Genomic DNA, 16,642 nt, shown 5'->3' with positions numbered 1-16,642 from the left:
CTGTGAAAAACAATACAACAAAGGACCTTTGGTGGCTCTTAATTGTGGGAACATCTAAGTCTGTGATTTTAAATGAAGTTAATTTTCTTTCTAGTGATTTTAAATAAGGTTCATTTTAAGTGGGGTTAATTTTATTGCTAATGCTCCATTTTAAAAATAACAGAGAATCTCAGTTTCCCTAAAGCACTCTCCTCAGAGTCTGAATTGTGTTGCACAGACGCAGCAGTTCAGTTCACAAGCAAAAACTGGTTTCGTACTACCAGAGAAAAGGACTAAATGAAGCTATTTTGGGAGCGGTAATACCTTCTTAAAACCACGAAGATACTTGAGCACATTACCTTAACAACTAATGTATTCTCCTGATCATTTACAATATGAAATACTGAACAGTAAGAACACTGCGAACATTTTTAATCGTCTGACACAAAATAAATGTAGTCTGAAAATCCCATTATACACAAAAACATGCAGAGACTCTTCCTTGAAATACAGGGAAAAAATGTGAAATGTATATTGCCATAATTTCTTAAGTTTTGAAAACAGTTTTGCTCTTGTCCTGAATATGATTTTTGTCCATAAAAGGAGAAAATGAAACTCTTAAGGATAGTTAGCCAAAGAGGGGAAATAGAGGAGGGAAATTGTGTTTGCGGTTAATGAGACATGGTTCACTGCTAGCCTGGGCTGGAGGCAAGTACTGGTAGAGTGATTGGAGACGTGGGAGGCACCAGAGAGGAGAAGACAGTTACTGATGAGCCATTTCCTATTGTAGATACTTTTTGGAGGTCAGAAGTTCAATGTTATGTTCCATTGTTTACATGCCTTTGTATCTCCAGGTTCAAATCTAAAATCTCTTATGGGTGCTCCATAAGCATTTGATTAATGAATGGGGAAACAGATCAGTTTATTGCTAGGCAGAGTAGTTTGGAATACTTTGGGATTCTTCATGTTTTATGAAATATTAAATGCAGGATCAACTACTACCCCTGTTTCCCCCAAAATAAGACAGTGTCTTATATTAATTTTTTCTCCCAAAGTTGCGCTAGGTCTTATTTTCAGGGGATGTCTTATTTTCGGGGAAACATGATATCAACCTAGTTGGAATCCTAATGTAAGTATTTTATGTTAGAGTAAGAGAAAGTAGAAGGCAAGAATGCATTAGCTTGAAACCCAGGCACCAAAATGAAGATAAAATATATTTATAACTGTGTTAAAGGAAAAAATGAATAGAAGTGGTGGGAGTATAAATGAGTAAAATCTGCTTAGAAAATTGTTGACAGTTGAACATCCAAGTTCCTTGTGAGTCAGCAAGTGGACTCCTGGGTGCCCAACAGAAAAATGGAGCTTTATGTTGAATAGGGGAGGCTGGGTAAAGGGTACAAACTTGCAGTTACAAGATGAATAAAGTCTGAAGATCTAAGCATGGGGGCTATACTTGATAACACTGTATTATATAATCGAAATTTGCTCAGAGAAAAGAACATAAGTGTTCTTCCAAAAAGAAAAGGGTAGCTGAAACCGGTTTGGCTCAGTGGATAGAGCGTTAGCTTGCAGACTGAAGGGTCCCAGGTGCGATACCAATCAAAGGCATGTACCTTGGTTGTGGGCACATCCCCAGCTGATCGATGTTTCTGACTCTGTCCCTCTCTCTTCCTCTCTGTAAAAAAATCAATAAAATATATTTTTTTTAAAAAAAGAAAAAAGAAAAGGGCAAATATGTGAGGTGATAGATGTGTTTATTAACTTTATGGGGGATATCTTGTTACAATGTATACGTACATATATTAGTACCTTTATCTTACAACTTTATTTGCCAATTATCCTAAGTAATAACAATGTAATATGCAATTGGATTCCAAATTGAGGGACTTGCTTAGGGTAATGTTCACTTACATTATACATAATCTCTATGACAGTGTATGAAATCTCTATTATATTGAAAGTAACTTCATGAAGAAAAGATTGAAGACCCCTGAGATCAAAGCCAAGCTAACATAATCAAAGTCCTCCCTGGAGACAGGAGAGTAGTAATGAACTTATCTGAAGAACTTAATATAGTATAGGATTTTAGAGTCTCAGGTTATTTAAGCACTTACTCTGGCTCTTTTGTGTCCAGTTGGGATGTAGGACATAGTCACAAGAAAGCATCACATCTACCTTAACAACAATCTGGATAACTTGCAAATTCATAGTGGGTTTTCCCCCTATGGACACAGAAGAGAGTTGAGGATGCATAAAAACCTCTTGAATTACAATTAAAAAAGTGAAAGACCTACAGATGCTCTGTCCTTGGTAGGGCAGCTGGAGGAGGGGAAGCTGCCACCAAAGCAGCTAAGAAGAAAATGACTAAGCTTTTAGCACATCTTTAAAAGGCTGAGTAAAGGTTTGGGTAATGAATGATTCACAAACCCTAAGATCTCCATACACCATTTTCTCTCACCCATCAAATCTTTTCCATAAACCTTCACTGAGTCACTACTAGAAAGACTGGGGAAAAGGCAGGAAAGTGGAGAGATTTAACCCCCACCTTTAAAGGTTTTCCATATAGGTGTTTGGGTTACACAGATGTATGCATTTGTTAAATTTGATTGATCTTTACACTTAATATCTGTGTATTTCACTGTATATGATTATACCTAAATAAATAAGGCTGGAAACCAAAAGAATACTGATGATGATTTAGGCCACTTAAAAATTGCAAGCTAAGCTATACTTTTAAAATAGGAAACATATTTCACCCGTAAGCATATTACATGATAGCTTATTTTTATATGTATTAAAACGAAACAAAACAAAAAAAACGGAGCAAATTCCAATAAGATTTTTTAAAAATGTTATATCATTGTTTTGCTTAAATAATTTTGTGAACTATAATTCTATAGTAAGTCGAATACAGGACTTTAAAATATATATTTTGCTTTCCCCTTCAGGATATTATCATTTAATCATTCAACTAGTGATTAAATTATATTGAAGCCTAAGTAAATTCTCTAACAACCCACCAGTACCAGTGCATCTTTTACCATAAGGCCTTACTCTAACTCTTTCTAGGAACATATTAAGGCAAACATTAAATCAATTTTATCTTTTCCACAGACTCTGTTGGAGACATATTTAAATCTCAGCAGTCTTATTATAAGTTTACCAGTCCCAGGTGTCTAATTAATTTATCATTAAATATAATTAAGAAACAGAAGTAATTCAGTGTAAGAACCTGTATAAGTTCCAAGGAGAAATTCAAAAGCTTCCTTAATTCATTGGAAATTTGATATGTTTTTACCCACCAGAGAGAAAACATTACCCAGAGGAGTCTCTCCACTTTGGTATATGGCATTTAAAAAATGTGTCCATCTATAATTATAGAAGCGTAATATGCTAATTAGACCAGACGTCCTTCTGGTTGAAGCCAGGGCTTCGAGGGAAGCTGAGTCCCAGGTGCCAGAGGAAAGCCGGTGCCAGCAGCCAGAAGAAGGAAGGCCTACTCTTGCACAAATTCCGTGCATCAGGCCTCTAGTTTGTAAAGAAAAGACAAGTTCCTAGAGAATAGGATATCTGCATTTCCTATTTTATGCAAATATATTTATCATGATGGAAAACCATATGCTTTCCTTTCTTAAGTGTGTTTATCACAATTTTATTGAAAATTTAATAGTCTCATGTAAGAAATTTTCAAAGTATCTAAAAAGTTGGGGAAGTAAAAATAGTCTCATCACTCCAATGCAACTACAGTTAACCGAGCATTCCTTTCAAGTCACTAAAATGTTTTTTTGTTTTTTTTATCAAATATTGACAGCATAAAAAAAGTATTTATTTATAATATTTTAAAAGCATATAGAACAATGGTAAAAAGGAACACTTGTGTACCCATTGCCAAACCCATTGCCAAACCATGTTACCAGTATTTTTAAAGTCCTCCATGCCCACATAACCCAATTCTTCTCTCCATTAAAGAATTTTGCAAACTATAATTTAGGTAACTAATATTTTCTAAATGTAATATTTATCATTTCCATGCTTTTATTTATGGAAATGATAAATATTAAATTTAGAACATTAGTTTACCACATATGTTCTCTCCTAATCATTCTATCATTTCTCTTACATATGTTATTTCTTTGATTCTTTTTGCAATATCCTGGATATTTTCTTTAGCTATGCCTTCTGATTTTCCTAATTCTCTCAGTGTTTAATATTCTGTTCAACATTTTTCTAGAAGTTCCATTTGTTTCTTCAAATCTGTTTTTTTCTTCTATTTTAATAGATTCTCATTCTGCTCTCATATTTACAACTTTCTCTTTTATTTTTGAAAATAGATTTAATTTGTTTTCTTTTTTGTGCCTACTTTAAATATATAAGGCTTTGGCAGGTCTGATTTTGGTCTCTGTTATTTCTTACTGCCTTGTTTTCTGTGTGTTGTTTTCTTTTTTAAATGTGAGCTAATATATTTTACTTGTGTTAATTTTTGAGACTGAGTTTTAAGTGTGTTTCCACAGAAAGGATGTATATTACTTCAGGCAGAAGTATGGGGACAGTATCAACTGGGACTACTTTTCAATTTTTTAAAAATTTTATTTTTATTGATTTCAGAGAGGAAGGGAGAAGGGAAAGAGAGAGAAAGATCAATGATGAGAGAGAATCATTGATCAGCTGCCTCCTGCAGGCCCCCTACTGGGAATCAAGGCCGCAACCTGGGCATGTCCCCTTGATAGGAATCTAACCTGGGACCTTTCAGTCTGCAGGCTGATGTTCTATCCACTGAGCCAAACCAGCTAGGGCGACCACTTTTCAATTTTGATTGAAAGTTTTATGGGCCATAGTGCTAGTATAAGTTTTAGGTCCTCAAATTTCCATAAGGGTAACCTTGTGGTTAAATTTTCAGGGATGATATTTTGCCATTCACCCTTCATCCTATCATCCAGTTTGTTGCCTTGATGATTCCTTCTGTGGAATAAGCTCACTTCCACTTACCTCTTATACTCAGCATCTGGGCTTTACATGGTGCCTACCATTAGACTCTCTAGCTTCTAGAGACCCTAAACTTTGTGTTTAGAATTACGTTGGTAAAGGCTTAAGAACTGGCCCTCCAGAAAAGAAGAATCTCTGAATTGCCCATCCCTGTGTTATAAATACTCACATGGCTGATTTCAACTACCAACACGATGCCACTGAGCATGAGGTGGGAAGAGGTATGGACAGCCAGCCCTGGGGCTGGCTGCAGGCAGCTCCATCACACCCTGCTCACATGTCACGTGGCTGTGAGAACGGAAGATGATTTCACTAGGGTTTAGCATATCCCTGGAGTGAATGGCAGTTGGATAACTAATTATCTCCTTGCATTTCCTCTTCGACTTTGTTTTAGGTTTATCTATATCTCTACCACCTTGCAATATGTTTTAAAAGGAGGGGTTTGATTTATTTGTTTCATTTTATTTTGACCCAGAATTTGTTTTTAGCAAAGGAGCAGTTTAGGGTACCTTGTCAGCCTAATTGCCAAACATAAAAATTCTTCTCTTTCTTCCTTCATTTTTTAAAAATAGAATGTATTGTTTTCATTTTGTAATTGTAAGGATGATACAGTTTAATGTTAGAAAACTTGAAAAATATACAAAGTACAAAAAAGTATATTAAAATAATTCATAAACTCATAACCTAGAGCTAAATACTGATAACATTTTGGTGCACATCTTTCCCATCTTTATATTATGTGCGTGCATGTGAATACCTGTGCGTTTTTATCTAGTTTCCATCATACCTTATCTCTCATTTTATAATCTGGTTTTTATTTCTTTATAATATTTAATGAATATTTTTATATTATTAAATATTCCTCTACAACCCATTTTTATGGCTTCATGGTGTTCTCTTGTGTGAGTGAACCATAATGCTGGTCATTTGTATTATTTCTAAGTCTTCACCATGAAAAGCAATGCTGAAATGAACTTAAAAGGTGTGCATCTGGCCAGTTCCTGGGGGCAATGAATTCTTTTCCCCATCCTAGATTTGAGGCAATCTTGGTGTTAGGCCATTTTTCTCTTTTCTTATTTTTGCTTTGCTCAGCTGTATCTCATTCTGCAGCCATTCAACTTTTGCCAGCTGTATCTCCAATTCTTCATGGTTAGTAATCCTTTCTACATCTATATTTTTGCTTTGTCAGCCGAACATATTAACCATTTAAGAAATGGTACCATGAAGGGATATATATATATATGTCTGTGTGTGTGGGTATGTGTATTTAATTCAGGTTTTTTAAAGACCAAAGGAAAAGTCTGCTGTCTTTTTTTTCTAGTTCTGTGTTCTCCAAAATCAATGTTGCTCCTAGATATTGATGACTCTATTAATTATTGATGTAACCCCCTTATAAACTACCAAGCGTATTGCTTCCTATCAAATGGAGATATTGCCAGCCCGCGGTGTCCGTCTTTGGCAAAGGAGGAGGGAGACAGCAGAGCACACCCAGGGAAGCCGGTGTTTGCAGCAGGAGTCATCAGCTTGTGAGGAATTACAGTGCAGATCAGTTCTTTCTCACTGAGCACTCTTCATCTCTCCGACTGCCTGTGACTTGTTGTGATTGAATCTCTTCTTGGATGAATCTATCAGGAAAGGGCAAAGCAAGAGGAAGTGAAGGAATGGCTCCAGGTTGACTCTTAGGAATGAATAAAATATTTACAGAATACAAACTTGAAGTAGGAAAAGTCGGTGATGTTTCCCAAAAGATTTGTGGGCTTTTTTTTTTTTTTTTTTTTTTTTTTAAAGAGAACCTCTGTGAGTAATTTTTAAAAATATATATATTTTATTGATTTTTTACAGAGAGGAAGAGGGATAGGGAGCTAGAAACATCGATGAGAGAGAAACATCGTCCAGCTGCCTCCTGCACACCCTCTACTGGGGATGTGCCTGCCAACTAATGTACATGCCCTTGACCAGAATCGAACCTGGGACCTTTCAGTCCGCAGACCGACACTCTATCCACTGAGCCAAACCGGTTTTGGCCGAGACAGTAATTTTTAATCATTCAATAAGAATGGACTATGGAATAGCTCTTATAGTCAAGCTATTTCTCAGAAAGTCAAGTTGTAGAAATAAAAATAACTACTTCTCTAATGGAAATGGTTGGCAATCTCATATGAAATCAGAGGCTATGTACATGTCAGGCTTTATTTCTAGAAGGATTACAGATAATACTTTAGACTGTGTGTTTTTATCTAGTTTCCATCATAGTGAGTGAAATATTTAGGAAGACACTCTCCTATCCACCCACTTCTCCCCTATTCCATAGTAAATATTAAATTATGCATCAGTCATATCCCTAAAGTTCAGCCCCTTGTACTCAGATACATAGTATATAACATTGACATATTTTCTATTTCATCAATTCTTGTTCAGCCTTTACCCAGATGCAAAACTAATTTTGTTAATATCACTTGCCCTAGCTAAGTTTTGTTGTAACAGTGCAGTAGGTGATAAGAACATAGTTTTGTAGACAACTTGGATTTGAATCCCAGTCTGTCACTAGTATCTGTGTGACCTTAGTCAAACTGTTTAATATTTATTTCATTTCTTTATTTGAAAATGGGTTCATGAGATGAAGCCTACTTCACAGGTTACCTCCAGGATTAAATGAGATGATACATGTAAAGTACTTAGTACATTACTAGGATAAATGGGCTAACTACCTTATTACCAATAAACATCTATCTTAATAGTTACACTCAATTAAATTCATATAGTATTTATTAAATACTTACGTATGAAGCCATGCTTTGGAAAACTGGAAGAGTATATCTCACATTTTTTAAAAATGTATTTATGTATTTATTTATTTTTTTATAACAAAGGTGGAAATTTATTGAAAAACAAGTACAAACTCCCAAATGGGAGAGAAAAAAAAGAGTCCCACAAAACTGATTTCCATCTAGGGAGGGGGAAAAGGGTCACCAAAATGTATTTATTTTTAATAAAATTTATGTATTTAAGATATATAGGCCAAAACCGGTTTGGCTCAATGGATAGAGCGTCAGCTTGGGGACTGAAAGTTCCTGGGTTCGAATCCCGTCAAGGATATGTACCTTTTTTTTTTTTTTTCTTTTTCTTTCTTTCTTTATTTATTTATTTATTTATTTATTTATTTATTTATTTTTTACATATTTTCTTGATTTTTTTTTATTGCCCCCCTCCCTCCCTCCCACACATCCCCTCCCTCCCCATAGTTTTATGTCCATTGGTTGTACTTATATGCATTTATACAAGTCCTTCGGTTGATCTATTATCTCCCCAAGGGTATGTACCTTGTTTGTGGGCATATCCCCAGTAGGGGGTGTATAAGAGGCAGCTGATGGATGACTGTCTCTCATCGATGTTTCTAACTATCTCTCTCCCTTCCTCTCTGTACAAAATCAATAAAATATATTTTTTAAAAAGATATATAGCATAATGATTTGATAGTAATATATGAAATATATGTAATATATATACATATAGTGAAATGATTACTACAATCAAGCTAATGAACATATCTCCTCACATTGTTACTTTTTCTTTTTTCTAAAAAACACCTAAACCCTACTCTTTTAACAAATTCCCATTATTTAATACAGTATTATTAACTGCAATCATCATACTGTACATTAGTTCTCCAGACTTATTCATCCTACATATAACTTTGTACCCTCTGATGAGTATCTCCCCAGGGACCTCCTTCTGGTCTCTGATAACCATCATTCTACTCTCTGCTTCTATGTATGTGACTGTTTTAGGTTGTACATATTTGTGAGGTTGTGCAGTCTTTTTCTTTCTGTGTCTTGGCTTATTTAACTTAGGATAATGTCTTCAAGATTCATTGCAAATAACAGGATCTCATCCTTTTTTGAGTCTGAATAATATTCTATCATATCTATCACAATTTCTTTATTCATTCAATGATGGACTTTTAGGCTGTTTCCATATCGTGATTATGAGAAATGATGCTGCAATGAACAGGGAGATGCAGAGACCTCTGGGCCGTACTGATTTCATTTTCGTTAGGTATATCCAGAAGAAGGACTGCTGGATCATCTGGAAGCACTATTTTTAGTTGTTTGAGGAAACACCATACTGTTTCCTTAATAGCTATATTCATTTACATTCCCACCCGCAGTGTGCAGGCCTCTCTTTTCTCTACATCCTCACGAAAAATTATCTCTTATGTTCTTTTGATATTACATGAAAGCCTACCTTCATGAAGTTTACAGTGTAGTAAAAAAGAACAAATTTTATACACTTTAAATGTGTACATAACAATATAAAGCAGTATATAATCAAAACATGGTACCATTAAAATCTTTGATTTGGAAAACGGAGTGACATTTTATGGGCTGGAAAAGTGGGAAGGTCTTTCAAAGGAGACTTCACACTCACGATTCTTCTCAGAATGCAATAAGCAAAAGCTCAGGCTTTGGAGTCAAGTAGAGATGATTTGAATCTGACTCTGCCACCTCTACCTGTGTGACAGATTATTTAAATTCCTTATGCCTCAGTTCTCCAAATGAGACATTAGAGTGATTAGTGGAGTTCTTTCCCCCCCTCAAATCCTCTTCTGAGGATATCTTTTCCATTAATTTTTAGAGACAGTTGAAGGGGATCGGGGGAGAGAGAGAAACATCGATGTGAGAGACACATCGATTGGTTGCCTCCTGCATGTGCCCCAACTGGGGCCAAGGATTGAACCTGCAATCCAGGTACATGCCCTTGACTGGGAATCAAGCACATGACCCTTTGGTGCATGGGCCGGCACTGTAACCACTTGGCTACACTGGCTAGGGCTGATTAGAGGAGTTCTTGACCATGGCAGGTGGCTACTTTGTAAATGTGGTGGTGGCAGTAGGAAATGCTGTAAATGAATAGGGTTGAGAACGAACAGAAGGATCAATTTTTAATGCACCCCTATTTTGTTATTTATGTACTCGATATAATTTTAAAGGAAGCAGTCAGGAGCTTAATAAATACCCTTTGAAGATTGTGATGAGCATGCTTTGATGCTATATTTTATTGAACTCTTTAATTATATACCAAAGATTATTCAGGATAAATTATTAAATTTAAGTAAGTTTAACAGCCAAAAGATATCATGAATCATAATTCTTTATAGGGTATACAAATTTTTCAAAACCTTCTGTACTATAATGTTAATTTTAAAATCAATTTATTTTCTAATGTTCTATTAATATTTTACTCTATTTCATTCTACTTTATATAATTCTACTTTATATAATTTTATTTATTTTATAAAATTATATTTATTGTTCTCAAGATAACAAATACACAGTTGAATACAAAACACAAAAGCCATTAGCAGTGAAGTTATTCATATACCTACAAGATACACATGATTACATCTCTGAAAGAGAATCCAGAGGCAAATATGTTGAATAATAAAAACTGCTTTGGTGCTCTATTCAATTATTAAAAAATCCACATGGTAAATGTGGATTTTTTTAAGACTTGAATATTCATTATATCCCTTCCACTTTTGTATTTTCTCTCGACAAAAATACTACCATTTTCATAACCTTGGTTATACCAAATACCATAAAGAACTATTTTTGAAGAATCGCTTCATTATTGGGTCTTGGCTGCTTTCTTTAAAGAAATCCGTTGATTCCTCCTTTCAAAGTTTGGGTATTATCAGCATTTACTTCTCAGTGAAGAAAAGTTCTACTTTCGAAGCTGAGAAAGAATTAATTAGCCACAAGTTCCTAAGTGGCACTTGAATAGATAAAAGGAAATTCACATCCAGGAGGCATAAACCGAGGAGTCAAGGTTAAGGCACAGCATGGATCAGAGCAAATGAAGAGAGAGAAAAACAGCCAGAAGCCAGGCTGAAGCTAAGGGCTTGGTATCCTCCAGGGTGAAGGTGACTCCTCAGTCAGTGTGCTGAGGGGAGGCATCTTGAGCAAGGTGTGAGCTTCTCCGTGAGCCGATGGGCTGCCACAGACTCTAGTTAATAGGATGTGGTAGGTGTTGCTTTGACAGGAATTTACAGTGGAGCTCTCCCCTTTCTCTGAGGCAGGTCTGGTATTTCTGAGGTCGCCTCATCACTAATGCTGACTTTTAGGCTCTGACTGTTCCCTGATCTCAGATGGGATATTCACTCTCTTGGGAGGAAGTCTTTGATTTAAAGGTGAGTGTGAGGTGGGTGTAAGGAATCAGAGGGAGCCCTTTATATCCACAGTGTATGGACTGGAAGTGAATTTATTAATCTCCTTCTCATCCTTTGGAATTATCTTTTTCTGAAGCAGGCCCTCTCTGGTGATGGTTGTGTCCTTAGTCTGGCACTGACAGCTGTTTCTAAAATCCTGGCTCTACGGGACTCCTGGGTAATCCATTAGACACACAAGGAGACACATTACTCTTGCAGGTCCCTGGGACTGTGTTTATTGGATTTCTGCTTTAAGGTATTAAATGCTTAGTCAACCTGAGCACACATTGAGTATCTAGCACTATATTAGATGCTGGAGGCAGCCAGAAAAGATGTCTAGATGATGTTCAAGCCCCAGTGTAATGTTGATATAGGAAAATGAAATGTAAACAACAAAAAGGCCCTTGGCATGAGACATAAAAATGTGAAAATTAATAGAGCACATTTTGTGTATGTACCAGTCTATCACTGATCACTTATTACTCACTTAACAAATATTTATTGCACATAGCTGATGTGCTTTGATGTTGTAAACTTTTGACACAGCACAGCCTGCTCTTAGATTGCTCATTATCTAGAAATAGTTGTAGCAAATAGACAAGTGGTTATAATATTTGCAATGCTCCAAGTGACTGGTACCGATCTCAGATTGGTATAACTAAGAGAAGCGCCAATATGTGATGTTCGTGTTGTGCCTTCAAAGATGAGGAAGCTGAGGTGGGATGACATATACAAACAGATGGAAAACTCACACTAGAATACAAAGCACAGCCTTTCTGTGTTGGTTATCGAATGCTTCATGACAAGCTTTCTCTAAAATTACTTGCTCAAAACTATAACATCATTAGTGATCGTTCATGGAATCTATGGGTGAGGAATTTGGGATGGCTTGGCTGGTGGGTTCTAGCTTGGGATCACTCCTGAGATTATAGTCACATGCTGGCCAGAGCTGCACAAATCTGAAAATTAGACGATGGCTGGATTATTTGCTTCCAACGTGGCCAACTCATGTGGCTGGTGAATTGATTCTGGCTACAGCTGGAGTCTCAATGCCTTTTCAAATAATCTTTCTATCTGAGAGACCCAGGTTCTTTTGTATTATTTTATTGGACACACAGACTAGCACTGACTTAAAGTGGAAAGGGACCTTATAAAAGGTTAAAGATCAGAAGGTGAGGGAGTTGGGGGGGTCATCTTTGAGATTGGATACAATACCATCCGAAAAGAGAATGATTTAAAATAATAGTTGGTTTCAGAAACACTTGCAGATCACTCTCAGGGGTCTCTTTGCTTACTGGCCAGCTAGAGTGAGAGTACCTTAAAAGTAAAAATGGTGTCTTTTATCTCTGTTTGGCTTCTTGGTGCTAGAACATCATTAAGTGAATATTAGACACTTCATACAGGTTTCTTGAAGAAGTGATTTAACAAATATATGAATGAATATGATCTGAGAGATAAATTTAAAAATATCAAAACCACAGGATAAGTCTTGATTCAGGAGGATGTGAGAAACTGCATAACTGGGCCATAGTCTGGATGAAATCTAGAAAAGAAGGTGAGGCCGATCATAAGAATTGCAGGTGGCCGAAACCGGTTTGGCTCAGTGCTCAGTGGATAGAGCGTCGGCCTGCGGACTGAAAGGTCCCGGGTTCGATTCCAGTCAAGGGCATGTACCTTGGTTGTGGCACATCCCCAGTGGGGGGTGTGCAAGAGGCAGCTGATTGATGTTTCTCTCTCATTGATGTTTCTAACTCTCTATCCCTCTCTGTAAAAAATCAATAAAATGTATATTAAAAAAAAAAAAAAAAAAGAATTGCAGGTAGTAACCAGTATTAGCCAAGGCTTACCCGGCAGACATGACTATTCCAGTCACTCAGGAGTCTCCTTCATGGTGTGTGTGGGACAGTCATTGGATGAAACAGTTCTCAGAGCAACCAGAGACTTCAGATGATGAAGACAGACCTCTGAATCACATCTCTGAAGTCGCCATTGAACAAGCCCCGCCTCGAAATGCTGTCACAGGGGTCGTTGCACTGAGACATTTACTGTGACAAACTGGACCTTGGAATGTCTTTGGTAAACACAGCAAAGAATTTGCAGCCGATTACTTATCGTATCATTTATTCCTCACAACCGTAACAGGTTAGGCCCAGGCCACTTACTCCGAAGCCCAAGTAGATCCTAAAGTTCAATAAGAAGCAAAGGAGGCCGTAGGCAATAATGTAGCTGAACCATTAGGCCTGAGGAATGCAGGCTGCCCCGCCCACCTCATGCCTCTTATAAAAGGATGAAAGGGCCCTAATCGGTTTGGCTCAGAGGATAGAGCGTTGGCCTACAGACTCAAAGGTCCCAGGTTTGATTCCGGTCAAGGGAATGTACCTTGGTTGCAGGCACATCCCCAGTAGAGGATGTGCAGGAGGCAGCTGATGGATGCTTCTAACTCTCTATAAAAAAATCAATTATATATATATATATATATATATATATATATATATATATATATATATATATGTGTGTGTGTGTGTGTGTGTGTGTGTGTGTGTGTGTGTGTGTGTGTGTTTTAAGGATAAAAGGCAGCAAGCACATCCTCTGACCCAGTGAATTCCTCACTCTGCACAGCCGCCAGCCCTCCACATTTTGGGAGTGCATCCTGAAGCACAAAGGAGGCCTGGGGACCAGGTGCACTCCCGCTGTGGGCATCCTTCACCTGGCACAGCCTCTTCGCTGGTTCCACACTCACACCAGGAGGAAGCAGCCTTCAGGGGGCCTGGGTGGGCATTCACTTGTCTCTCCAACTTGGGACGGCCCCTGTGGTTTGTCCTTGCTCCACCCCTGGCACAGGACTAACTAACCAAGTGCCGTGTATGTACACGCAGAACTGTCAAGGTACCCAAAACACAGAAGTCTGTGTACCACCCCTTTTTCCCCTTTTAGTTTCTCTGAAGGAAATGTTGCAGTGGATCCTGACAGTTCCATTAAATAGGAGAACGGAAATACGTTTTCCGTCTATTGATGACTTTTTGCAGGTGAAACCTTTCCCACTCACGTGCTTCCCTCCTGAGCTGTGCTGAGGCGCTGCCTCCTCTCAGGGAAGCATCACAAGTGGGCGGAGGCAGGCCCCAGAGAACATGTATCTGTCAGGCTGGGGAGAGGTGGGCTCAGGGGAGAATGAAACTGTGTACAGTAGCGAAGTGAAGTCCTAAAGCGCTGCACTTCCTTTTATTGCCAACAAGATTGCTGACATCGTTTCCAAGAAAAGGGCTGGAGTTTGGTTTTGACACAGTTATTATCACTTTTGAAAAGAAGGGCGTCCAAAAGCAGAGCTGGGAGGTGTGCACGTTCCAAGGGGAGCGCATGCCCCAAACCTGGGACAAGGTCAGAAACAGTTCCTCCTGCACCTGAAAGGCACAGAACCGGCAGCTCTTCACAGACGCCCTCGCCCCACACCCACGCGCCCTCGCTCAGCTCTTCCCTGCAGCCCACGCGGCGCTGGAAATAGATCCATAGGTGCGCCGTCAGCCTTGTGCAAGGCTCCCTCAGACTGATGTTCGGAGTGGGAGTTCACCCAGCGGGTTAAGAGTTGAGGTTTCCCGGGGTCTCTCTGTGCGTGAAGAAAATCGATGATGGCATTGAAATGGTAAGAAAACAAAGCAGACTCAGGACTGTGACAGTCTTCTGGTTCCCATGTGCTGTGTCACCTGTCAGGTGTGCTCCCCTACCCCATCCCACCCAAATCCAGCTCTGCCCCAGAGTCGGGACCAGTTTTGCCCTATACGCAGTTTTGGAAAGAAATCCCATTTAACTGATTCTTGATTCTGGACCACGTCAGGGACGCTAGAGGCCCTTCTCTGACGTGGGCCTTGCAGTGACCACTGGCTCTCAGCCTCCCAGCCTTGGGCATGAGTCCCTATCCTGGGTCTCTCATGGACCAGGAGGTCTCTTTCATGTCTTGCCAGTCCTGCTGTAGCCTCTTGATTTTGGGCTGCTAATTCCTGTTTCTCAACTCTGTTGCATATCATTGTGTAGGAAGAGTTTGTGCTGTTTTTGTTTTTTGTTTTTTGTTTTTGTGTGTGTGGTTTTTTTGGGGGGATGGTGGTGGTGGTGGTATTTTTTCAAGTTTTATTAAGAAATAATTGACAAACATCACTGTATAAGTTTAAGGTATATAACACGATGGTTTGCTTTATATTTACAGTAAAATGATTACCACAATAGGTGTAGTTAACATCCTTTTTTTTAATTATGGCAAAACATATATAACATTAAATTTACCATTTTAAACGCTTTCAACTATGCAATTCAGTGGCATTAAATGCATTGTTGTGCAGCAGTCACCACCATCTATCTCCAGTATGTTTCATCTTCCAAACTGAAACTCTCTACCCTTTAACCCCTCCATCCTTCCTCTCCCAGCTCCTAGGAAGCATCTTACTTTCCGTCTCTCTGAATTTGACTATGGTGGGTACCTCATATAAGTGGAACTACCAAGACATTTGTCCTTTCGTGTCTGGTGTTATCTCACTTAACATAATGTCTTCAAGATTCATTTACACTGTAGCATTTGTCAGAATTTCCTTCCTTTTACGGCTGAATAGCATTCCATTCTATTTTGCTTATCCACTCATCCACTGATGGACATTTGAGTTGTTTCCACCTTTAGGTTTTTGCAAATAAACTTGCTGTGGACATGGACATACAGGTATGTGTTCGAGTTCCCTTTTTTTATTATTATTTTGGGTACAGGTATACCTAGAAGTAGAATTGCTGGTCATACAGTATTTCTATGTGGTTGTTTTAAGAAGAGTTGTGCTGTTTTCATTCCCACCAACAACACACAAGGGATCCACTTTCTAGACATCCTTGACAACACTTTTTTTCTGTTGTTGGTGGTTTTTTGTTTTTATTTGTTAATACCTATATTAGTGGGTATGAAGTGGTGCCCACAGTTTTTATAAAATGACCAGTGCTCATGGCTCAGTGCCAGAGACTATGATTTAATTGCTTGGAGGGGAAGTCTTGTCAACAATATATATTTTTAAAAACTTGATGACATTAATGTGCAACCAGGGTTGAAAACCTCAATATATTCTTGGCTTTTGCTGCCCAACTTCTGTCCCATGTTCATAGGCTGCCTTCCTGGTGTTATACAAAGAGACAAAGATCTAGAGAGGCTGGCTAAGTACACACAGCAGTAACTAACAAGGTCTGCCTGACCCCAAGCCCTGTGTTCTGTCCTCTGTACATGAATTGTGCCCTGAAGGGTGATTTTCACAGATTCCCAATGCAGTCTACCAGTACAGAATGCACTAACTCCTTGGATCTGGTTTGTGAGGTACATTAGTTTCCTGGGGCTCCTCTAACAAATTGCCATAGACTGGAGGGCTTAAGATAATAGAAATTTAGTCTCTCACATTTCTAGAGACCAGAAGTCTGACGTAAGGCATTTGCAGGTTTGGCTCCTCCTGGAGGCTT

This window comes from Pipistrellus hanaki (genome assembly GCF_964339955.1).
Source record: "Pipistrellus hanaki genome assembly, chromosome: 8".
Taxonomy (NCBI): Eukaryota; Metazoa; Chordata; class Mammalia; order Chiroptera; family Vespertilionidae; genus Pipistrellus; species Pipistrellus hanaki.
This window is presented reverse-complemented; position numbering follows the sequence as displayed.